Source organism: Acomys russatus, chromosome 10 (assembly GCF_903995435.1).
Source record: "Acomys russatus chromosome 10, mAcoRus1.1, whole genome shotgun sequence".
Lineage (NCBI taxonomy): Eukaryota > Metazoa > Chordata > Mammalia > Rodentia > Muridae > Acomys > Acomys russatus.
In genome coordinates, this window is record NC_067146.1 from 8,941,226 (window position 1) to 8,966,843 (window position 25,618).

The 25,618-nt window shown below is 39.4% G+C and overlaps 1 protein-coding gene across 1 annotated transcript in view; it reads right to left on the reverse strand.

Moving 5' to 3' along the window:
* Nucleotides 1–25,618, reverse strand: part of Exoc4 (exocyst complex component 4) — a 741,149-nt gene that overhangs the window by 492,595 nt on the left and 222,936 nt on the right. The window lies entirely within an intron of this gene.

Here is a 25,618-nt window from a genome sequence, read left to right on the forward strand (position 1 = left end):
CCCTTTGCTGTGCCCAGTCCATAGCACTCTCAACGCTAAGGCCTCAGAGCTAGTAAGTTTAACAGTTGCTATGTCATTTTCTTTTAAATCTTAATTTATTAGGCTGCTTAAACTTCATAATGAATACCTTGCCTGGTCAATAAAAAGTTTTGTTTGAGGCATACTGTTGAAGAGGACTAAAATATATAGCCATTTAGAAAATGTTTCCAGGAAATACATAAAAATTTGATGGTATAATAATACTGACAAGATGCGCTAAGCATCTCATAGCTTTTATCACAATTATCAAATTTAATGTACTACAGGCTTAGAAAGAGTCACTTTCCAGGTCATGTGACTGGTAAGACAATGTCAAAGGACCTCAGTCCAACCTAACTCACTTTCTTCCCTCCCTTATCCACCTCAGCCTCTTTCCTGACTCCGCCCTTGCAACTCTCTTCTGGGTATTTAGAAGGCACTTCCCTGCCTCTGCTACTTCCACTTCCTAGCATCCTTCAGAGATCTTTATTCAGAGACTTTCTACAGCGCTTCTGAACCTAATAGAACTATTTGTATGAGGCTAGGGTGATACTTACCAAAAATGACCGTGAGGGTCACAGAAAGGTTGCTAACATTGGTTAGACCAAAACAAAGGCTGGAATTAAAACAAATTACAGCAAAATAGCCATTGAAAAAGGTAATATATCCTGAACAGATTTTATTGTGCTTAAAAATGAGGTATGCATTGTAAGCATCTACACTGACTCCTCACTCTTGATTCAAAATTAGGCTGAAATTTCTGTTGAATAAAGTTTACAAACTAGCCCTTCATTCCTTATACTGTACACTCTTCACCTCCAGTTTTGTGATTCATGAATGGGACATAAATGAAGGAGATTGGCACAAACATCCAATTATAAAGCTTGGGGACTGTTACCTTGTTACTATAGCTACAGGTTGTATGTCATTTGATGGCATGTATCTTTTCAAATTGCTGTGGGCCCAGGGGAAAGGGTATAATGCTGATGATCTGCTAATCCACATGCATAATTCTATTAGAGTCAATATTCTCCAAGGAAGCTGGGTACTTTCAAAGTGCTAGAGTCCTAAGGAGGAAGCAGAAGTAGTTAGTCAGAGGCAGCATGCTTCAACAGGCTCTCACCACCTTCCCTGACTTTACTCGAAGACTTATTAAACGGAGCCTAACATGTGTTCGCAGGGTCAGGGGAGTAGCTTCACAAAAGAGTTGGAAATGTGAAACCTACAAAGTAAAAGGATATGGGGTCTACAGATCTGTGTTTTAGGGATTTTTACAGGTATCTGAAGTCACACTCTGAATTTCATCTCCTTTCCTAGATAGTAATCAAAGAAGACTCAGAAGTTCAAAGCTAGCAGAGGCTAAGTCACTACTACCTAGTGAGTTCAGGGCCAGTCTGGGCTACATGAGATTCTATCTCCTCCTCCTCCAACAACAACAACAACAACAACAGCAACAACAACAACAGCTGTCTAAAGCACTTGCAGCCAAATGTGTAAGTATTGCAGAAATGGAGGCATATATGTCTCAGAGGCAAATGCTAATGAGGAGTCCCAGTCTCACGAAAGCTGTATACAATGTGGATAAAGTTTTCATTTGTGTATGTTTGGACTTTCATGTGCTTCAACTTGTGCTACTTTTAAAATGTTATACTGAACTTGTGGGTATTTCTTAAAAGTATATATCTAGAAGAGACTAATAGAATAGTACTACTTAAAATTTGGTAGACTATGTTTTGAAAACATTCCAAAAAAATTCATTCACCTAAATTATTTACAGAAGTCTAGGGATATATCTATTTCCTTTCATCCTTAACATTGCTTTAATACCCTACCAAGTTTACAATTTTAAACATTTTTTAAATTTCATAATTTCCCTTTTGATAGGAAAGGGAAATTTCCATAGTGCCAGTATCACAGGTGTGCACTATCATATCCAGTGGAAGAATAAAATTTTTAAACCACTGGAATAGGTTATCTCACAAAATGCTTCCTACTCTCACAGAAGGATACAGAATACAATGTTTTCAAAGGACTCTGTGGCACTGAGATTTAGTCAAACTTCAAGAATGTATGAGTACATTCCATTAACTACATTGATACCATAGGCTTTTGCCTAAAACATAAATCTATCAGGCCTATACCAAGAAATATATTTTCATAATGTATTTAGATATCCTAAAGTATAATCTGTCACCAACTACATATATAACACAACATCAGTAAGCCAGTCACTCTAGAAAAAGTAATTTTGAAAATATTTCTTGAGCTGCCACAGGGATGTGTGCGTTCAATCCCGGTACTCAAGAACAGAGGCAAGTGGATCTCTCAGTTGAAACCAGCCTGGTCTACATAGTGAGTTCCAGGACAATGAGAGCTACACAGAGAGAGCCTGTCTCAAATAAATAAACACAAACACCAACAAAAATAAATAAATGAATGAAAGGTACTTGAGCATGTGTTCCATTGCAACACTGTAAAGACATGCAGGTAAAGCAGTTCATGAGTACTGACTCTGCGAAGAAGAGACAGTTCCTGTGCCATGTGTGGAGCGCTACTGATGGGCGCCAACTGCACAATGAGTAAGAGGCCGCAGCAATGGTTTGCACAATTAAACTGAACACAGTCACAGCGTCCTAGCAATAAGGCCCCACAGGGGCATACACTAGGTCAGAGAGTTGACTAATCCCTTTTTTACTTGTGTATTGTAGATATTATTCTATTATTGGATGGACAGCTGGAGATTTTCTTCAACTCTGTGGGCTTCCTCTTCACTTGAATGGCTGTTTGCTTTGCTGTACAGAAACTTTTTACTTTTATGGGGTCCCATTTTTCAGTTGTTGCCTGCTAATTCCTGAGGAAATGGAACCTTGCTCAGTACTAATCACTTTTAACCTCTATCCCTTTTTTTACTATATTTAAGGGAATCCACTACAGCGTTTCTTACTATCCCATCAAGCAATTAGAGGGAAACCTGAAAACACGACTGTAGCCACCCTCTTAGCAAGCCCTTAGAGTCTGAAGGAGAATGGGCTCTCTCACTGTTTACCTCGGTGCTGCCATTAGCAGGCCTGAGCTTAGAGACGCTCACAGGAGATGCAGATACAAATTCTTGGTATTGCTTTAGAAAACTGTTCATAGCTCTGGCTCATTTCCTATCAACAAAACAAAACATTTCCACTGATCTTTTTTAATAATGGCAGCAAAAGGCTGTAATTCTAATTCGGGAGCTGGCAGCCAACAACAGACTAGGAAACCATTAAAATTAACTGGAATTTTGCACAGAAGAGCTCATAGAGAAAGGCATGGCTATCAAAACTGGAAGATGAGCACTGAAAGAAAATGAAAAATGTAGTTGTGAGCTCTGAAAACAGTAAGAATACACTCAGTTAAATTATTTAAATACTGGGTGTGCATGGTTCTGACACACATGCCCACCTGCCTGACATCACTTCTCCTTGAGCAATGCTAGATATTGCCAAGACTTGTATCTCTTCCAGGAAAGCAGTGGCCATCTCTTAGATTACTCCATTAGTTAGTCTTAAGTTTTTCTTTTCACTTATTCCTACTTTAAAAGCTCAACAACCCCACATAACCACAATAGACTGTTTTTGTGAATCTCTTCCGACCAACTGTCTGAATTCTCGAGTCTTAATCTCAGTGGCTATAAACTCATGTTGTGTTCACAAATATCTCATACCATTAATTAAACTCATCACATGCCTAAGAAAATGTGCTTCTTTATCTTTGCACTGTCTTCACTAGAGGAGGATGCTCTACCAATTCACGGATTTCAATGGCAAGTCAAGACTAAAGACACTTTGTGGAGTCCAAGACAGCAAATCTCACCAAATATCTATATGATAAATAGCAGAATAGCTGGATCAATAGATGTATATAATCACAAGTATGCACAAGTCTATTATTATTAAATGTTAATTATATGGACTTGAAGGGTTTGAGAGCGTTCCTTTCTAGTACTCACTAGCAAGTTCTGAACAAGCCTTCATCCACATCAGTCATCCACCACTTTACCCATTACACAGACAGCTCATCAGACAAAAGACCAGTGCTGCCAGGACAGCAGCCAACAACATCGCATGACCACTGGGAACTCCACATGATAGTGTGCTCACTGCTAACTAGAAGCTCCTTAAATCAAATCAAATTCCTTAAATAATTAATCTACTAAGCTATGACAAACTGTAGTTTCACAACACTTTATATTAAGGAAAAAAAGCTTAAACTAGCCTGACTATCCTATTTCATTAATAGTAAATTATTCTTTCTTTAAAATTGATATGTTTTAATTATTACATCACTTTGTTTCCTGAACTTTAATAAATCCCACTGTTTCTGCTTACCTTAAAGTTAATATTATTAAATGTTAATAAAATTTGAAATGATCTTATTTTACATTTTATTTACTTGTTTTTTGTTTCTTCTGTAAGCAATAACACTATATAGAAAATGACCATTTTATGAATATTTTTATCTTTGTGTGTTCCCACTTGCACAAATAATGAAAGCATTTTCAATCCTAATGAAAGCAACACTTTCTTCTCATTCACAAACATGCTAATACTGTCAGGAGTCACAAGTCAGTTTTTACCCTGGCACATATATACAAAAGTTAAGAATCTCTAATTTGCTGTTTCTTCTTCCTCAGGGAAAACACCAAAAGGCAGATGATGCCGGTGCAGCAGGAGGGCCAGGAGGACCCACGGACCCAGGGACACAGGGGCCCAGGAGCCCAGGAGCCCAGGATTAGAAGGCTGCTGGGGCTTAGGGTTAGGGTTAGGGTTAGGGAGGATTCCACGGTGGTCTTAGGGGCTCTGGCTGTGGCTGAAGCCATAGGGGCTTGTGGAGATAAAGCTGAAAACAAGGAGTGGATCTCATCACCAAGCTGGGCCTCCTGCTTAAGGACATGAAGATCAAGTCCTTGGAGGAGATCTGCCTGTTCTCCCTGCCCATTAAGGAATCCGAGATTATTGACTTTTTCCTGGGCGCATCCCTAAAGGATGAGGTTCTCAAGACCATGCCAGTGCAGAAGCAGACACGGGCTGGCCAGCGGACCAGGTTCAAGGCTTTGTTGCTATTGGGGACTACAACGGTCACGTTGGTCTTGGTGTTAAGTGCTCCAAGGAGGTAGCCACTGCTATCCGAGGGGCCACCATCTTGGCCATGCTTTCCTTCTCCCTGTGCGGAGACGCTACTGGAGGAACAAGATTGGCAAGCCACACACTGTTCCATGCAAGGTGACAGGCCGCCGTGCCTCTCTCTTGATGCGTCCCCTCCCTGCCCAGAGGTGCCAGTATCATCTCAGCTCCTGTGCCCAAGAAGCTACTGATGATGGCCGGTATTGATGACTGCAACACATCAGCTAGGACCTGTACTGTGCTACTTTTGATGCAGCTACCTGACACGCAGCCTCTGGAAAGAGACTGTGTTCACCAAGTCACCTTATCAGGAATTCACTCATCATCTTGTGAAACCTGACACCAGAATCTCTGTTTAGAGGACCCAGGCTCCAGCTGTGGCTACCACATAGGGGTTTTATACAAGAAAAATAAAGTGAATTAAGAAAAAAGAATTAATAAAAGAAAAAAGAAAAAAAGAATTTCTACTTCATCTGCTTAAGTACCCCATGCCCCATAGAATTGGAAATATACAGTCACTGCTCAACAAAGAAAATAGCTATAAACATAAAACTATACACACTCTAAACAAATACTTTATTGAATACTAAAAGGAACACATTCATAAACATCTGCAAACATGAGCCTGAGAGCTATGAACCCAATGATGTTTGCTCTGTGGCCTCTGACCAGAGTTCTTCCCCAAGATTATACAGCAGCTAATTTTCACCCAGCCAGTGACAGATACTCTTTATCAACAAAAGGCAATAACTGAGGAAGAATAACACAATTCTGGGTATCAACAGTGAAATTATAAATATAATACATCAAAAAATCTTGTTCCTAAGTCAGAGATGTTTCTGGGAGAGAATCTCAACAGGAAAGATATGACTGCATAAAAGCTGCACGTCTGTCTCTTCTACTTATTGTCAGTGTGATCTAGAATGTGCTAACCAAGCTGGTTCTTAAAATTACTGCAGATCTGTCAACAGTTCCTTTTGTTTAAAAGAGAATATAAGACTAGGCTAACAACAGGTAAGCCATATCCGCTAATGGTCAGCCCTGTCCCCAGGAAGACCAAGGACGGCTTCTTTACCAGTGGTTCCCCTTACACTAGAATGTCAATGGTGCCCTGAGAGGACCTAGCAAGCAATACGTAAGAGCACACACAATGAGTGAGCCAAATGTCCCGTAGTATTTATACTATTTAGACAGGGTGAACATCATGGTAAGTATGAAGACAGAACAGTAAAGGAATGCTTGAGTACCAAAACTACAGACCATGGTGTATGTGTTTCTTTATGGAGCTCAGAACCTAATGATTAAAGAGATGTGAGTTTTAACTACAGGCTAGGCTAAGACAAAAGAGACATTGTTCTTCTATTTTCCAACTAAATTTAGAAGTCTAAATTAAGACAAAGGGTGACAAATATTTTGTAGAAAAAAAATGAATTTTCATTATGCTGCACCTCCTTAGGAAGCCAATTATACTGATGACATATGTACCTTAGTTAACAGCAGATCTGAAGCCACCTTTACTCTTTATCTCAGGCACCTGACTTGACAAGGGTCACTTATCAGTAAGGGTTGTCTATGGCCAAACACATCTCATTACTTCAACTATGTCTCACTTGAGAAGTGATTTGAAAGAATTAAAAACACCAACAAAAAATAAATAGAACCTTAAATTGGCAAGGCATCGTTATAAAACAAGTGTCCTTTTCTAATAGGAAAAAACTGGCCTCCCTCCAACGCATATAGCATATAAACATTTTAGGTTTTTGTGCAGAAAATGGATACCAAAAGAAACTTATGAAAGGATAATTAAATAATAAATAATGATGAGGAGATTAAAAAACCATTGGTTGGCAAACCTGGCAAAACGATTCTCTACGCAAACATTTACAACAGATACTCTGCAGAGTAACTAGGCCTCTGAAGAAGCACACCTTTAGCCCGTACACTTTCAGATTTTGTCTTTTTCCTCTTCTGAATCTTCTATTGCCTAAATAGCAATCTCAGAATCAAAATCAAAGATCTTTTTTAAAGATATAACTTCACACTCCCCCCCACTCCCACTTTGCTGTCAAGTGTCTGACCCTGGTTTGATAATCTCATTTCCTGAGAATCAAAAAGCTGGAAATTTAAGCTTCCTAGAGTGCTAATTGCGGCCCCGCTCCATTGCTAATCAAAAAATTGGATGTTTTGCATGAAAATGCTTCTCTAATTAATTCTCAGTCATAAATCGCCATGGTTTTAATAACCCCTCCTTGATTGGATAGCCTTTGAAGAGACGGTGCAGCTAATCCGCTAAACTAAAGAAACACATGCAGAGGAAATAATACATGAGCTTACGAGGTATGAGCTATAAGATTGCATTAATACTGTCAAGCCAAAAACACTGAGTCTCCTCTCGAGCTTGCATGCCTAACCTGTACCCAGTAAAACAAACCATGAAACTGGAAATCATGAACAAAGGCCACTGTCAAAGAGGCCATGCACCAAAGCCAAAGCTTCTCACCCTCCTTCCACAGGAGAGTTATTCCTACCATTTTAAGAAGAGGTTTCCCCTGGCACTTTCCCCTTTGAAAGCCGAGACCAGCAGTGTCCACATGTCACACTATTTTAATAAGACAAGGTTTGTGCTTCCCTTCGGCTTGCTTCTGACTGACAATATATTATCATACATATCTCTAGGAGGTGCTGAACTGAATTTTCATTACCCAAAATGTCAAGACTCGTTTTGTCATCAGAAAACACAGCTGGTCTACACCAGCAGCCCTTTCATTAATTCAAATGAAACAAGTCACCTATACATAACTTCATTTTCCCTGGACTGGGGCTTGCATTCTGCAAGTATTAATTTACAGCTTTTCGGTGTAAGGCACCATGTACCTCCACAGTGGCACTCAAACATGGAGAATCTTAATTAGCAGCGCTTTTACATGAGCCCGGTAGTTACTGTAGAGCATCTGATGGAAGCTCAGTTTCATAGCAGGACTTCAGAGCAAACCCACAGACTTCCAGAAGATTCTGGAGCAAGGTATATACATAAGAATAAGTGTTTTAATAAGCACTATTTTTAACATATAAATGAAGTCATATGTGGCTTTTCTAAGGGCTAATATAGATACATGCTTATCTTATATTGTAAAAACACTGAAGGAAGATATGATGTATTCCAAAAGAAATTATATAAAAGAGAGTTCTGAGCTAATTATACAAGATAAAAAGATCAGTGTTCAATTTTAAATTGAAAATACAAGACTCAAATGGACATTTGTATGCCTCATACACCTGTAAGATGCTACATTAAAAATAGACATGCTGCCACAAAGACACCACTATATACTCACTTGAATTTCTCAAATTAAAAATGCAAACAATATCACGTTTTACCATACACTACACATGGTTATATAAAATACACTCCCTTTGGAAAGCAGGAAGTTTCTTAAAAAGTTAAACAAAAGTAATGACATGCCTGACTCACTTCTACATTCCTAATGAATTTAAAAATGCTTGTTGACACAAAAACTTGAACACAAATGTTTGTGACACACCATTCACAGGGTCAGAAACCTAAGAATGAATCAATGTACACCAACAACTGACGGGATAAACGGTATGTGGCATAGCCACACAACAGAGTGAAAGGAACAAAACCAAGTCACCTAAGTATGCAGGGGAAAATCAGAATCATTAGACAGAAGAAGACAGCCTCAAAACTGCAGACTAGATGATTTCTCTTCATCTAGAAATTTCATGGTAACCTACTGTGACATAAAGCATTTCAGCCCTCACGAAAGGCTTGAGAAGAGAGATGCAGACCCTCTAAGGGCACATGGAAACTTCTGTCAATGAAAATGTTCTGCCACTTGATGGGGAGATGGTTTGCACAGGTGTATATCTGTACTCAAACTCAGTAACTGCATTTAATTAGCACCAGAGGGTAAAAAATGCACAGGCATTTCAAATGCAAGTTATTTTCTAGCCTTTGCACAAGAAATCCACAAAAGAAGAATACTGCCACTTACTGGTTTTGTGACTTTGGTGAAATTATTTAACCTTTATAAACTCTGGTTTTTCTTAGCTATGAGATTATAAAGCTTACTTGACAAAACAGTTATGAGAATAAAATAATTGTATATGTACTAAAATAATTCTTTTCTATAATTTTATTCTCTTCTCTCAAATAACATTAGTTTTCCTTCTTTTGCTTCTTCATATAATTTAATCTGATATATTCACATATCTCCCACTTTATGAGTAAGTGCAACCCTCACTCTTCAGCAAAGCAGCTCTTCTTACAGCCCATAGAGACTACAAAAGAGATCGACACCTGGACACAATGGAGAGACTAAGTGAGCATGCAATGGCCAACACCAACTGGGCATAATACAACCCCTACATCTGAAGCTCAAGGAACAGAATAGAAGAGGGTCACAAAGATGATAAGAATCGGAGGACCAGGATGATAGCTGCATGAGAGCGTCTGCTAGGCATAATATGAATGCTATACCCATGGACTCTCACCAACATACCTGTCTACACAAGACCCACCCAGTTAACATGCCAAAGTGGATGGAGGAAAATTTCACAAAGCTTGATGACTAGTTACAAGCAGTCAATACCTGCTGAGGGAGGGAGAATCCGTTTTCTCTAGGGGCAAGCCCCCTGATAGGTCTCCCAATCCTAACTGCTCAGTCCTAAAGACATACACATATACACAAAGGCAACACTAACTGGTCTCCATAAGTAAGGTGTGTGTGTGTGTGTGTGTATGTGTGTGTGTGTGAGAGAGAGAGACAGAGACAGAGACACAGAGAGAGAGAGAGAGAGAGAGAGAGACAGATACAGAGAGACAGAAAGAGAGACAGAGACAGATAGAGACAGAGACACAGAGAGACAAAAAGACAGAGACAGAGAGATTGATTAACGGTAACAATTATAGACGAGATCATGGATTTTTCATGGCCTGTTAGGGATGAGACAGAAGTAGTTGGGGTGTGGGATGAGGAAGGTATAGAAACAATGCAAATACAATGTACTCACGTATGAAAGTCTAAGATGCACACATCCCATTGAAAATCCTAAAAGCTGATGTTCACAAGCATCAGTCTAGCTTCTAAGAGGCAGCAACATCCTCTTATGGCCAAAGTACTGGGATAACGGCATTTCACTCTCTGGGATGTATAGCTGAATTCCCATACTTAACAAGAAGAGAGACACTACTTTTTTTTTAAATCCAACAAGTGAGAGCAGCCCTCATATGGCACTCCTAGATGCATTTCCAAGTGTTCACCTTCACAGGACGGTGAGCATTTCTGTTCTGTTGCCTTTTGGAGTCATATTTTCCGCTCTCCTATCTATCACCACAAAGATAATAATTGGAAATAGACATGACATTGGGACTTGGCCAATGAAATATAAATGCACTGGATCAGTTGTGTCTGAACTTTCAATGAAAACAGCTGGTGAGGCATTCATAAAACCAGATAGCACAGTAAGTTAGATAAAGGAACTCAAACAAGTCTGACTCAGCTATGATTATACTAGCAGAATCCTGGATAGAGTCATGTGCCTGAGGATGAAGGATATTTACTTAAAGCACTTATTTTCAGTGATCTCAAGCTGGGATGGAATGTATGTTACAAGAGCATGCACTGACAAAGAAAGCATGGGAAACCCTCCCAGCTAGACAGAGGTCTGCAGCATCACTGCAAAGTCCAGTCTAAAACCACAAAGTCTCAAAATCTGACTTCATGACACATTAAGAGGCATCACCAGGAGGATCTAGGAGGAAGAGTCAAGATGCTTCTCCAGGTTGGCTTCCAGGGTCAACCGCCAGTAGAGACTGCTAGTTAAAAGAAGTTGACACACTAAGAGAAAAGTAGGTTTGGGGCTAGTGGCAAGAAAGACAGGCCAAGAAGAATTAGAATTAGGCAACTTTGTTGTTAGGTATTGTGGTGGTGTGAACAGAAATGGGCTATTGGGAGCAGGAGCATGATGTACGGCCTTGTGGTAATGGGTATGGACTTGTTGGAGGAAATGTGTCATTGTGGAAGTGGCTTTTGAAGTCATCTATTCTAAAGCTTTGTCCAGTGTGACGCACAGTCTCTCCTTGCTGCCTGTGGTTCAAGATGCATCTCCAGCACCATGTCTGCCTCACACAGTAACGATTCCCACCATGATGCTAACGGACTAAACCTCTGAAGCAGTAAGCCAGCCCCAATGAAATGTCTTCCTTTATAAGAGATGTGGGAATGATGTCTCTTCATAGCAATAAAATCTGAACTACAACAGGTACCAAAGACACAGAAACACGATCTGTTTAGCTTTCACCTTGTACATTTCAAAATTCTAAAAGTATTTTCAGATTTTATTATCTCAAGGAAAATCTCTAAGCCCCGCATCTTTTCCCTATTTGTTCCCAAAGAAACAGGAGTCATAGAGAATAGGAAATACAGGGAACAACTCTTAAGACGGAATCAATTTGGAAAAGGAAAAAAAAAAAAAAAAACATAGGTTCATTATTTTCCTTTTTTTAAAGTAAGAGCAATTGTTTGTAAACATCCATTGGCCACAGAAACTGTTTGGGGGTCCCAAAGGAAGGATTGAATCAAGATTGGATGGTGTGATGGCTTCCTACTGATGTAACACAGCACTGTGTATTCAGAGCTTAAAACAAGACAATTCAGTGATCTCACAGTCTCTGCAGACCCATGCACAGGCGCAGGCAAGCTGCTGCTAGTTCCGAGACTCACACCTGAATGGAGGTGCAGGCGAGCTCACACTGTCATGGAAGCTCCAGAGGCCTCTCCCTAATTTGTTCCAGTTACGGAAGACTTCTGTTCCTTGTGGTTCTGGACTAAGGCCCATGTTTTCCTAGCCATTAACATGTGACCCACTCTTCTCATAAACATGTTTTCCTTCTAATTTTTACTAAAAATGAGCTGGAGCTTTGTCCAGAGTCCTTTTAAAAATTCTTTTATTAAGGAGATTAAGAACCAAAACATAGAACCTCAGCTGTCCCTGATAACAACCAGTTACATGATAATGCCCCTTTTAGTTAATTCTAAATAATAGTGCAGCTTCCCTCACTATTGCTATATAATGTATGATAATCATGGGACTGACTATTTGTCACAGTTACAGATTCTCACCAACAAAGGGTAAGAATTACACAAGGGTATAGGTTTGTCGACCAACAGTAGATACCTATGGCCATATATGCATTAGAGAAATAATTCAAAATCGTATGTTACTGAGGAAGCAATGACAAAGAAAGATGAAATGAAGTTCATTGACTTCAATCTCAAAGGTATTGAGAAATTACTAGGCAGTATCTAACAAGAAAACTAATTCAACCCTCCACTACTAGGACATGCAGGGCTATACAGCATGACACTGGCTCAAATACACACGCAAACAGACAAGCAAGCAACAACATCCAACAGGGCGACCTAAGAATGCTGGCTAAAAACTACATAAACACAATCAGGACTTCTTTGAAGAGCACACAATTATGTATTATAAAAGATATACTGGAAATCAGTAAATTGATATGTAGTCTAAAAATAATAGTTCTATCCAGGAAGTTCTGTCAGAGCGGGGTGGAAAGGAATAATACAAGGGAGTGCTTCAATGCTTTAAGAATGGGTCCTATCTGTAAGTGAGACAGCACACCTACCACACCTGAAATCACCTGGCACTGAGAATGTAGGCTTAGGATTTGCATGTAATATCTGATAAATGTCTACAGTTGTGAACGTGAGTTACTATTTTTTAAACTTTAACAATGCTCATCTCATGAGTCAGCAGTGCTATCACTGAAGGTACCCAACACAAATGAAGAGAGTGCACAATGCTCTCGTTAGCAGAATAACCTAAATCTCCGAGTAGGAGTAACAGAAGGCTATTAAAATGAGAATGAGTTTTCTGTGGTCATAAAATGGAATACTATATAATGATAAAAAATTAAGTATATACCAACAAATAAATTCTACAGACCATTTGCTAAGTAAACACAGACAGACATTGTGTCAAAGGGGGAAAAGTGACAGGGTTAGGAAAAAAGCCAAGCATGTGCTGACAGTCGGAACTGACCAGAAGTGTCAAGAGAAATCCCCCTCTCTGGATGATAGTTTCATGGCTCTAACTGAACACCTTACACAATGTTCTGTGAGTACGTTGTACTCAATAAAAAGTGAAATATAATAAAATGATAACAATAGCAACAAAGAAAAACTTTAAAGGAGGGTGGTAAGAAAAGAAAGCATTTATCTCATAAATCGTATGCTTGCTAGAGATAAAAATTTCCTGTTTCAATGATTACTTCTAAAATATTTACAGCTATTATTTAGCTCAAAGTATAAAATGCTGCAAATATAATATGAGCCTACTCAAAAGCCATTTAAAATATAGAAAACATAAGGTACTTCCCCTTGGACAATATATCTGCTTTTAACAAATGTTCTTTTTCATGCTGACTTACATGTGAACAAGACGGGATTTCAATTCCATATGATAAGTTATATCCAATTCATTTCCATTACAGACTATATCTACTAAGTTGATCATATTCAATAGTTTTAAACATGATTGAATGTCATCCACTAATTCAGGTGCTAAAAAACTGTTAAGGCAAAGCATCTACTATTACAACTGTTTAGTGACTAGTGAGAGGTTCAAGAAGGGATGGAATTACTGGTCCTCAATTAGAGTCCCAGGGCTACAGAGCATATATAGCCTGAGTGAATGGCTTGTCCCACTAACAATTTTGCTTCTATCAGTCTCCTTCAGGAGCCATGTTGTAAGGAATGATGTCACTTTTGCTTGCCTCCCAAGCCAACTCCAAATTTCCATCTCAAGTTAGCTATAAATACAACTGCCTGATTCAGTGATGATTTAACTCCAATGTACAGCAATACTCAGGTACATAGATAGCTGCTAAAGTCTTATTTCTGGGAGTTCCCCTGAGAGTGGTTTTTTAAGAAACTACAATGTGAATCCCTGAACAGGTTTTAAAAAAAAAAAAACAAAACAAAAAAAACTTTCTAACCATGGTACCATCGAATCCATGGAGGGTCATAGCAGAACCGTGAGAAAAGAGGTCAGGGCAGCATTTCCGCTTGAGGTGGGATGCCCATGCCTTCTGCCCATAGGCTCCGGCATTCCCAGTTCTCTTCCTATAACCAGAATCTAAGCACACTCCTGCGTCACTCCAGGTCTGCGGCGTACACACATCTTAAGACAGGCATTACACCACTCTCCCAGTCAGGCCTTTGGCTTAGAATAAAATTTCACCACTGGCTTTCTCTCCTGGGTCTCCAGTCTCCTAATCTATCTCATATATATATGCCCATCCGCCTACGCATGCATCTATGCATCCAGCTATGAGGTTTTATGAGAAACGTTGATAACTATACATATATCCTTTTTGGTAATTTTATATTGTGTTGAAACAATTTCAAATTTTTTCTTTAATGGCCCTGATTTGATTTTATAGAAAATCAAGAAGCAACATAAAGAAGAGAAAATTTGGGTATCACCCAGGCAAGAGGAAACCACACTCTGGACCTCTGACCAGTCTTAAGATGCTATTTTGGGGAGCAGACAAACAACAACTGATTTAGAGTCCAAAAACTAGAACTTTCCAAACAAATAAGCTTTGCAGGAAAGGTTTTACTTCTTTTTTAAGTGAGAATATTGGTTAAGTAATGTGCACAAGATTTCAGAGAAAGTTATCAGAAAAGATACTGGTAGCTGGATTTTAATACTAATAATACAGAATCCATCTAGGAACAAAAATAAAGAAGTTATCTATTTCAGAGATTAAAATTGATCCTATGATTAATAGATCAACCAGTTTTTTTTTTTTTTTTTTAAAGGAGGAGACTGTAATTTAAAAACGAAAGGAGGAAAAGGGAGAGGTGATGGCTGTAACTCTCACGCTATGGCCTTGGGAGTGGAAATGGTGTGGGTAATCACGAGCTGCTAAAGGCCGTTCGAACATTTAAACATTAAAAGTTGGAACAAAGACTAGTGAATAGATTAGGCAGCTCTAGACAAGCTGGGAAACATTAGCCATCTTCACACTAATCTAACACCACATTAATAACCACTTCCTTCAGGCCAACAAGGTGGCAAAACAGCTAAAGGCACTTGTTGCCAAATCTGACAACCTGAGCTCAATTCACACACACACAGCCCCCATCTCCCCACCCCACCACACGGTGGAAGGAAGGAGGGAACCAACTCCTTAAAGCTGTCCACTATTTGCATATATGCTGCAGCATGGACACACACATGGAGACACTTACAAACATACATACAGGAGAGAGACAGACAGACAGACAGACAGACAGACAGACAGACAGACATAGATAAAATTTTAAGGAGAACTTCTTCCTTATTTGCATTCCCTGTTTAACAAATAACATATCTACCCAAGTCACCAGACTGGAAAACTGTTAATGAGCTAAAATGTGATTGTCATGTTCAAACACAACAAAGAATACCATGTCCAACTGATTCCATTTTCAAATTAGCTTCTGAACATGTATCTAGAAGAAGCACACCTTGTTAGTGTCACCATTTCTGCTGCACTCACTTTAGTCTCCACACAGACATCAAAGCACTTTTTCTAAAATGCAAAGTTGACTATATTTATATTGCTCTCCTACATTGAGTCCTCAGAAACTCACCATCCATAAGAGAAAATCCAAACCTTTATACTCTTCCAGATCTTTTTAGGTCTACTCATCTTTTTCCTCACCTAGGTCCAGACTTCTTCACACACCTCCTTCAACAAAACAAAACGCCCACAGCTACAGGGCAGTCTCCCACATCTCTGTACTCAGGCATATCCTCCCCATAGTGCAGCTGGTTAACTACACTTGGTCACTTAAAACTCCCTTGATCAGTTAGTTAACTTCCCAGCTCAAGAATAGCGTTCTTCCTCTGTAATGTCTTCTATGACTTTCCCAGAAAATATTGTCTTCTCTCCTTTGTGCTGAGAAGGAAGTTACGACACTCACTAGAACTGGGACTGTTTGCACGTGTGCCTTCCACAGTACCTCCTACCCCCTTTATGCAGGAGATGTGGGAAGACCCCTCCAGGAGTAGAGCCAAGAATACAGTTGATCAAGAAATGTTGACGCTACTTTGTTACTGTCAATGGCAACTGATACAAATCCTAGAAATGGGCAGGTTAGTGTTGGTAGGATTATATTACTAGTAAGTAAGCAATCTAGAGCTTAAGAATGTAAGACAACTGGTCCATGCAGGGAAAGTATAATGAGAAATAGGTGCCCCTCCATTAAGCCCTAGCATTCGCCAAGCCACTTAAGGCACAGAGCTACACCAATGTTCCAAACATGAACATCACTAACCAACTGAACAGGGATATGTAAATTAGTTAACTGATGCAGAAACCAGACATTAATGTGCAAACAAACAGGGACTTATTTGAGCTAAATGGGCATGAATATGCAAATGAACTGGCTGCCATTCAGTAAATGTCATCCCAATTCTAGGAATGAACATCCCATATTATGACTATTACAATATTCATGTGGCACTCATACATACTATCATATATTACTGTAATACGGCTTGTTGAGTTTAAATTTGTGGGGAAGCCAAAAGTAACTTGATGCAAATTTTCATTCGCACCACAGTCACAAGCTGGAAATCAGATGTGAGCAAGAAGAATTCTGAAATCTGTATACAGATCCAAGATGCCGCCACCACTTGCAACCTGACTGAATATTCTTTTTTAAGTCAAGGTGCTTTACAAACAGGCTAGGGGGATCCTTCACGATATGGCCCCATCCCATATGTCCAGGCCAGCCTCATCCAGCATGCTATAACAGTTGCATATAAAAGTGTTACTTTTCCTATCTGGGTGCTTATAAAGCTGTACAGCTAATAAACTTCAACAATATTCAGAGAATTCCGTGTGTGGTTACACTTAGCATTTGTTCATATGCTAGTGACCTTTTTCTTCCCATCATCACCACTAGAGAATTTTTTTAATCTCATGGATGTTAGGATGAGCACTGGCTAATACTTTGGTGTCCTTTGTATCATCAGTTTCCCAAAAGTAACAAATTAGAATGAGTATAAATCACTATATATCAATAGAGCTCCCTAATTAATAGAAAATGCAGAGTCACATTTGAAAACTCAGATCAGGGAAGAACAGTTTCAGCCCTGGAACCTTTCCTGTATTTGCTCATGCTGTGCCCACAGGTTGAAATGCCTGTCCCTTTTCAGCTGAAAAGCCAAGCCATCCATATTGGTGGGAGGCTCTCTGCTTTCTCTAGCATTTGCATATGCATACATGCAACTCCATCCAGTGGGTCACATGCTCCCATTACTTTTTGGCATGGGAACCTGATTAGAGACTAAGTAGAACTGGAAGTAACAATAAAGAGTGGAAAGAAAGAAAGACAGAAAGAAAAAAACTGGAGATTTAACAGGAGAACTTGTCCTCTCTGGGCTAGGATCGTAGCTCTGGCCCAGTAAGTCCTCAGTGGGTGGCACTGCAGGGAGTAAGAGCTATTTTTTTAGCTCTATGATCCTTATAGTGCTGTCTCCTCTGCATTATCTAAGAAGCTACTCACCACATCCCAATATAAGCCAGTTTTCACACACATTCTGGGCTGAAGAGGAGAGGCTGTTCCCTCTCTTACATGTGTGGCCTGAAGTAACACAATTCTTTTTCTCACACCCTACTGGCAAGTTGTGGCTGGCGGCAGGCACTGTTTGGAATTCTTATATTCTCAGTAGCCCCAGGAGAAGGGAAACTCTGTGGCTGCAGGAGAAGAGAACCAAGGGAAAACAGTGCTGGCTATTAAGTGTCAGTTGCTTAGTCTCTTTCATTGCTTTGCGCTTCAAACATAAAGCTGGTTGACCTTATCATGACATCCTGAAGTCGAGTGAAGTACCCAGCACAAGTAAACACAGCACAAAGCCGTACATGATCAACTCAGGCTTGATAACCATCACAACGAGGGAGCAGTGAGGGAGAGGAGCACAGGTGAGTCAAGAGGAAAAATACCTACCACAAACATGAATCTCTGGTGAGCTGGTTAAGTAAGCTCAGGAGGAAATCACAGATGTGTGGGAGGAATGAGGTTTCAATGGGATGGTAGAGGCTAAAAAAAAAACTGTCCTACTTCCATGGAAGTGCAGATGTGGTCTGGATTTTCACATTGATAAACGGTGGTGTCTTAGAGCCTTAAAAACAGCTGTTAATTACCTGCTTATCCCTGTACTTCACATGAGATATACAGCACGCAGTGTATATGATAGTTGCCCCATTAAAGGAAGAATTAAAAAGACAGCAAGGCTATTATTGAGGGTCCATGAGCTCCAGTGAAGAGGTTTCCTGAGTCTCTTGCGTGTGACTTCCCAGGTTTGCTTCTGCACATTTTATTACTACTTAAATACATACTCTTCATTTCTGCCTACTTCTGACAGAAGTACTTTATTTGCTTTTCAACATCTATAAAAGCTGATAAATGGTCCTCCAGGCACCCACACTGAGAAAAGGAGAAAGGTAGGTGAGGTGAGGGCCTAGGCAGGTGGGCAGGGGACCCTAGTCCTTATTATTAAACTATGTCCCTTTAATTTATCTCTCTTTTAAACTGTGGGAATCACAAACATAAGGGTTTTACACCTAAGAGCAGTCCTAAAAGTACTAGCCAGTGAGCTCTGAAAGCCTGGTAAGACTAAAACGCTACGATTTTATTTCTAGACACCATACTACCTGTTACTATCAATTAGCATGTTAGTAGCAATTTTTTAAAATTAGTTACTAGGTTACTTCACAAGGTAATTTCTCCCTTACAAAAATTTCATTTTGAAAATTTACAGTGGTCCTATAGACAACCACAAGCCTGCCATTGACCGTTCTCATGAGTTTCTAATAAATACTGTGCTCACTACCTGCCATAATGATTATAAACGTTTCTGTTTTCTAAAAATGCTCAACTCAGTATGAGTTTACAATGAAGTCCAGCATGAGATGATGCACGCCTACTATTCCAACCTGAAGGAAGCACTGACACAACAATCCAAACCTCAAAGCCAGTGTAGACTATATAGACCCCATGTAAAACATAAAATGATACCTACCAAAATTAGATTAAAGCAGTTGTTTTTATCGTCTTTTATAAAGCCATCCAGCAAGACCACATTAGAATTCTTTTTTTTTTTTTTTTTTTAACTTTTTTAAAGGGTAACTTATTATCATTTGTTCAGATTATATCCTGATTGTATTTTACCATTCCCACCCTCCCTCCATTTTTCGCCCTATTCCCCTCCCCTAGACATCTGATAGAAAGGGACCTCTTCCCCCACCATGTGACCACAGCCTATCAGGTCTCATCCTGACAGCCTGCTTCCCCCTTCTCGGTGTGCCATCAGGCCTCATAATTGCTTTTTTCAAAAGGAAACACTGAAGTACGGTATAAATGCACTTGTATGGCTTTTAAACTTAGATACATAACAACATCTCCACTTCTCTCGTACTTTCATGAATGAAGACAACGGAGTGATCTTAAATCAAGGCTGTTCGTAATGGGCAGAGCTCTTCTAATGCGTGAGGTTCTCAGCATCACTTCGTGATGACTTCGTGATGACTGACTTTTCCCTTCAAGATTCATATCCACATCAAGTCCAGTGCCTCTCACTGACACTGATCCCTACCCTCACCCAACACTATGTAAATAGAAAACCATAGAAAGCCAAGAGTCTTTCAAAAAATATCAACTTTGTAGACTAAATTCAAAACTGTTAAGCATTTTTAAAATAAAATAATTTTTTCTATCACATATAGAGACTAACATATTAGGTAAACCTAATAAAATTTTGAAGTAAATTATTATTTCCTAAATGATTTCACATACTACCTTAAGTCTATCCATAACATGAGAAAAGTATATTTATTAATACTTCTTCAAAACAGATGAAGAAATTAACATTTATATAAACTCTATTATAAGATCATTATTTGACAAATCTCACCATAAGTAAGTTAAGATCATTCTTTTTACAAGCAAGAATATATAGATGCAAAAGGAAATCCATTTCTACAGTATATTACAGGCTAAAACAGAAGACTATATATATTGTTTTTATCATCTTTTATATATATATATGTTACTTTGAAATTATTATATGTAATTTTCAAAAGAAAAAACTTCTTTTCATGGGTTCTGCATATTGTTAGTTATTACCAAAGTCATTAAGTAAAATTTAAAAGACTGCAAAGAATTTCCTAATCAAATTTCAGGATATGAAGTTTCACGAGTGCTTCTTGTTCTTAAGAATGCAGAACAAATGTGTAGTAAGAGTGTACAGTCACTGTACTAAATGCCATACCTCAGTCCACCCAGAAGGTCCCTGAAAATTTTGTTAAATGCTCTGCTATAGAGCAGCTTACAACTCCAGAGGTTGCCATTATAAATACCTTTCTAAAAAGGATAATCACCCCATGATTAATGCATGTCAAATGTTGTCTTACCTGAAGGCAAGGCACCTGCAAGCACATTAAATTATATACAGTGTCATTAAGTATTCACAGCCCCAGTCATCAGCAACCTCTCAGGAGGAAGAAGTCAGAGAGTCCAGGTCAATCAATGAGCCCAGTGTCCCTGATGCCACCAGTACTTCCATATTTACTACAAGGAGCAAAGCCTTTTAGCAAAGCCAATTCTCCAGTAGTTGGAGCTTTACGGAGACTTCTAATGTCATGGCTATAGAAATGCTACTCATTAAACTGATAGGAATAAAGCGGGCAGTCCAAAGGTAAGCTCTCTGCATACAAACAGGAAACTAAGCAGCCAAGGGAGAAAAGAAACTAATCAAAACAGAGCATACATTTCTACCTGAGTCAATGGCCCCTGAACTCTACCCATTGGTTGGTCTTACTATCTTGAAAACTGAGGGAAGCCTGGCAGTGGTGGTGCACGCCTGTAATCCCAGCACTAGGGAGGTAGAGGCAGGGCTGATCTCTGTGAGTTAGAGGCCAGCCTGGTCTACAGAGTGAGTTCCAGGACAGCCAGGACTACACACAGACACCTTGTCTCCAAAAGAAAACAAACAACAATATCAAAGCAAACAAAAAAGAAGAAGAAGAAGAAAACTGAGGGAAGATAAATCACAGGACTTCAATTACTGTTTATTGATCCTTCTGTAAGAATTTCTCAAATAGGTTTATTTTATGCCTACAAACAAAAAACAAGACAAAGACTACCTTTATAATAATTTGTATGTATCTGCAGGCAGAATATTAAAAGAGCACACACACACACACAATTGTATATGCCTGGGAATGTCAAATACATGCTCCATGTGTCAAGTACTCATGCTATATTTTAAAGAGCATAATTTAATCGAAGCTTTATTCTGGCCATCCAGCACAACAATAAACAGTAAGATTTGCACTCTCAGTGGAAGGAGCTATAGGTTAGTAAGTTAGCATGTAAACAAGACATGCCAAAGAAGAGTATCATGACAGAAGCGGTTTCAATGTTGTGCTAAATAACTATACGATGGACAGGAGGCTGGAGATCAGGAAACAGTAACACAACCCAGGTAGGTGACACACACACACACACACACACACACAGCTACTGTTCGAATGCACTAACAAAGCCTTGTCTCTTGTCTGGACCGACAGCAACTGGGGAGAGTTATACAGTGAGCAGAGTAGAAATCCCCAGACCAAACACTGAGAAAACAAGTTCTCTAGACTCCTCACAGAAGGGCAAGGAGCAGCTGAAAGAACAAGAAAGACAAATACCTAAGAGCGAGCACAGGAGTCCGCCACAACGGATCACTGGGACCTGAGGAGCCATCAGCTCAGTGGATCAGAGTTGAGAACATAAAAGTCATGAAGCAGGAAGGAGCAACTCTTCTTCAGAGCTAACATCCAAAGCACTGCTTTAATTTAAATAGAGTTATTCTAATTTCCCACAGTATAAACTTCTAACTTAATAGTTCTAACACCTGCTTAAGTAGCCAAAATTCAAAATCTTTACTTGTTATGTCAGAAAACTAAGACACAGTCGAAGTGATTAAACTAAGAGCTGTTTGCTAATGAGTAGCAGGATTTTGCTTTTCTCAACCTTCACAAGGCAATGTGTTCATCAATTATATTATTCTGCACGTTCATACATTAAAATAAAGAAGCGATATGTAAGCTAAATGTTCATTAAAACTAAGATCCATCTTTACCTATAATGCTATCTCAGCAGTACAATGAGGAGGAGAGAGGCTCAGAACAACAGGAAGCCAGTGATTAACGTAGACACACACAAGCTAGAAAAGAATTCCACCTGTTACCACACACACTTTGGAGCAGGCCCCACCTTCTCAGTCCTGACTGCCAACGGCAGGCTATGTAATGAACCATCTGTACCATAACAGGAAGAGCCAACTGAGATGGGCTGATAGTACCAAAGAAATCTCATTTTTAAATTCATTTTCCCCCTAGTGCACTGTTAGTCTGAACAACATTTTTAATTGCATGATAAATCACACGTTGGCGAGAACTTAACTTTGTAAAACTTGAGCTTTCTAATGTGACTTTGATGGTCATTATGGTGAGATTCTTTGCTGTTCCCCCGCAAGAGAAGGAAAGCTGCCCCTATGAACCAAGCCGCTGGGAAGAGAAGCCTGCAGCTATGTAGCCTTGAAAGAAGAGACAGAATTCTTAGTGTCTTATGATTTGGCTAAATTGCTCAATTAGGCTTTTTAAAAAGTGAGGTGTGGTCCTCACAACAGCCAAATTAATGACTAACTGAGAAGAAGCAGCCTCTTATAAATAGAGAGTAGGTATGGTTCCTTCTTTTTGTTCCTCCTGAAATGTTAGAAGTACTCACCAGAGAAACTTTTGCTCCCAAACCAAACACCCTCAAACCCTTACAACAGCGACTCAACTGATCCATCTCCCCACTGAGCACATGGGGTGTCAGCACTACAGCACTTTTTAATGGCTATCATGACTGTGATGCTCTTGCTAACAGTCTTTTCTCAACTGTAACCAAAGACATTCCTAGGATCATGCTGAACATCCTCAGGACGATACACTTGTAGTAGAAAATCCAGCATTTCAGTTAACGTTTTAAAGGATGGGAAAGTTAGGTTAGAGTGATGTTACCACTTTCTATCTTAGTTTTGGTTGGGGGGGGTGTTTTGTTTTGGTTTTTGATTTTTGTTTGTTTGGGTTTTTTTTGTTTTTGTTTTTGTTTTTGTTTTTTGTAATTCAGTTATTTCTTTCTTTTTCTTTTCTTTTTCTTTTTCTTTTTCTTTTTCTTTTTTTGACCATACTTACTTAACAGCACTTTCTTCCTAGGGCTGGTATCTTAAGAACAACTTTTTTACTTAATAAAGTTTATGTGTAAGGTAACTACAGAGAACCAATACTAATGAATGGTCCCTCCTCCTTCAACTTGCAAAGACACGCAAACCTACTTGAAAGTTAACAGCTGTTAATGGCACACCTCCTGTTAGGGCTCTCCCACTCACCAAGCTGATCTCTATCCTATCTCATACCTTAACTCTCCACATTCATTCTGTCACAATGAGACAGTGTTTAGGGTGCATCAGCCCTAACAAGCACTGTGAGAGCACCAGAAATATGGCAGGTCACGCATGGAGCTTACAGTTCTATCATCAACTATGGCAAGTAAACACTGGCCCATGGTGCACTAGGGGACACACTCACAAAAAAAAAAAAAAAAAAAAAAAAAGTGAAAGAAAATGTGGCATTGTAAAGCACCAAATAGCAAGGCCAAAGCCCAAGAGTGCATATGTGTTTAAAACAGACTAGGAAGTAGAGAGGAAAGCAAGGGAGCTCACTAGAATGAATAGGTAGCAATTAAGCTTACCTTGGAAGTCAAGTCAAACTAGGCCTAGAAGAGACCATGGACCACAGAGGGGAACTGAAAAACCACTCCTTAGAGATACAGCACAGACTTCTTACTATTCTCACTGTCTAGGAAATAACACATGGCACTAGTCACTGCTCATACTAAAAACACTTGATGCTGAGTGACAGGTCCTCTGCTGCCCACTGATTATCTAAAAGTTGATTTACCTAGAAGCGCTAGGCAAGCAGTTCTGTGCTCCTGACGTTACAGGAGACTGTGCTCAGGACAGAGGTCCTACACACGCTCTGTGGTTCTTAGTCAATTTTGGGGAGGGGCTTATAACTGCTAAAACAATTTCTTATAAAATGAATGTAGAAAAATTGTAGGGGCAAATCAAACTATTAAGTACACACACACACACACACACACACACACACACACACACACACACACACACCAAAAACAAACAAACAAACAAAAAACTAAAACAAAAAGCAAAAACACACCAGGACAGTTGGAAGAATGCTACATTAGCCCTTGGTAACCTGGCATATCCTTGAAGGGGCATTTTACATGAAATCCCAGCTCCTGAAAACCCATGTAATTATTACCAACACTCTATCCCACACTTGGCAGTGCAGCCTCCCTTTCTCCTAGGGAAGAGCAACCTTCTAGAGCTGGAGTCAGCCTTGTCTTCTACTCCCTGCTTGACGGAAGGGGTCGTTTCTGCTTGTGGTCACGGCCTTAGCTACTCTATACTCCTCCAGGAAGCACATCAGAATGTGTAACACCTTAATGATAAATAAATGCTGCTGCTCTAATCTCATTCTAATGCTCATGAAACATGTTTCCAGACTTTTACTTCCGGTTAGTATACTCAGTGTACAATTACCATGATAAGAATGGAGAAAGCACAGCAAATATTTTTGAGAAAAATTACTAGTTAACAGGTAGCAATAAAGGTGGAGATAGGATGAGTAGAAAATAGTATCAAAACCCAGAAAATTGACTGGTTACTGCAAAGTGTTGTAAGGAAGAACTCTGATGAGTCTGACCAACCACCTGTGTGGACCAGTAACAGCAGAATCATCAAAGTAGCCAATGTGTCAAAGACTGTAGAATTGTTCATATCCATCTCTCTTCAAGTCCGAGGCTCTAAAAAGAATCACTCTGTTATCTGAACTCCTCTAGCAATTCTCTGCATGTAGCCTACCCAGTTGTTAGTATATATGTCTCCAACCTGAGGTTACCTGTTGAGGGTATGCGTATGGTCATCCCCCATGAATAATAAATACACATGTACGCCCAAATCTCTTACATAAAATGATATAGGATCTGAACATACCTTACAGAAATCCATTCTTGCTACTTTATTTTTACTTTATAAATAACTAATATAATATAAATGCTTTAGCAATAGTAGCCCTATTGTAGGTTTTAGGCTATACATGTTCAATATAGATGCAACTTCATAAGAATATACGCCTATGGTGGGCTGACTACACATATAGGCATGTCCACATATGTCTCACTTTCCTACCTGGATCTTAAATCTGCATCTTAAATTTCTTTGTA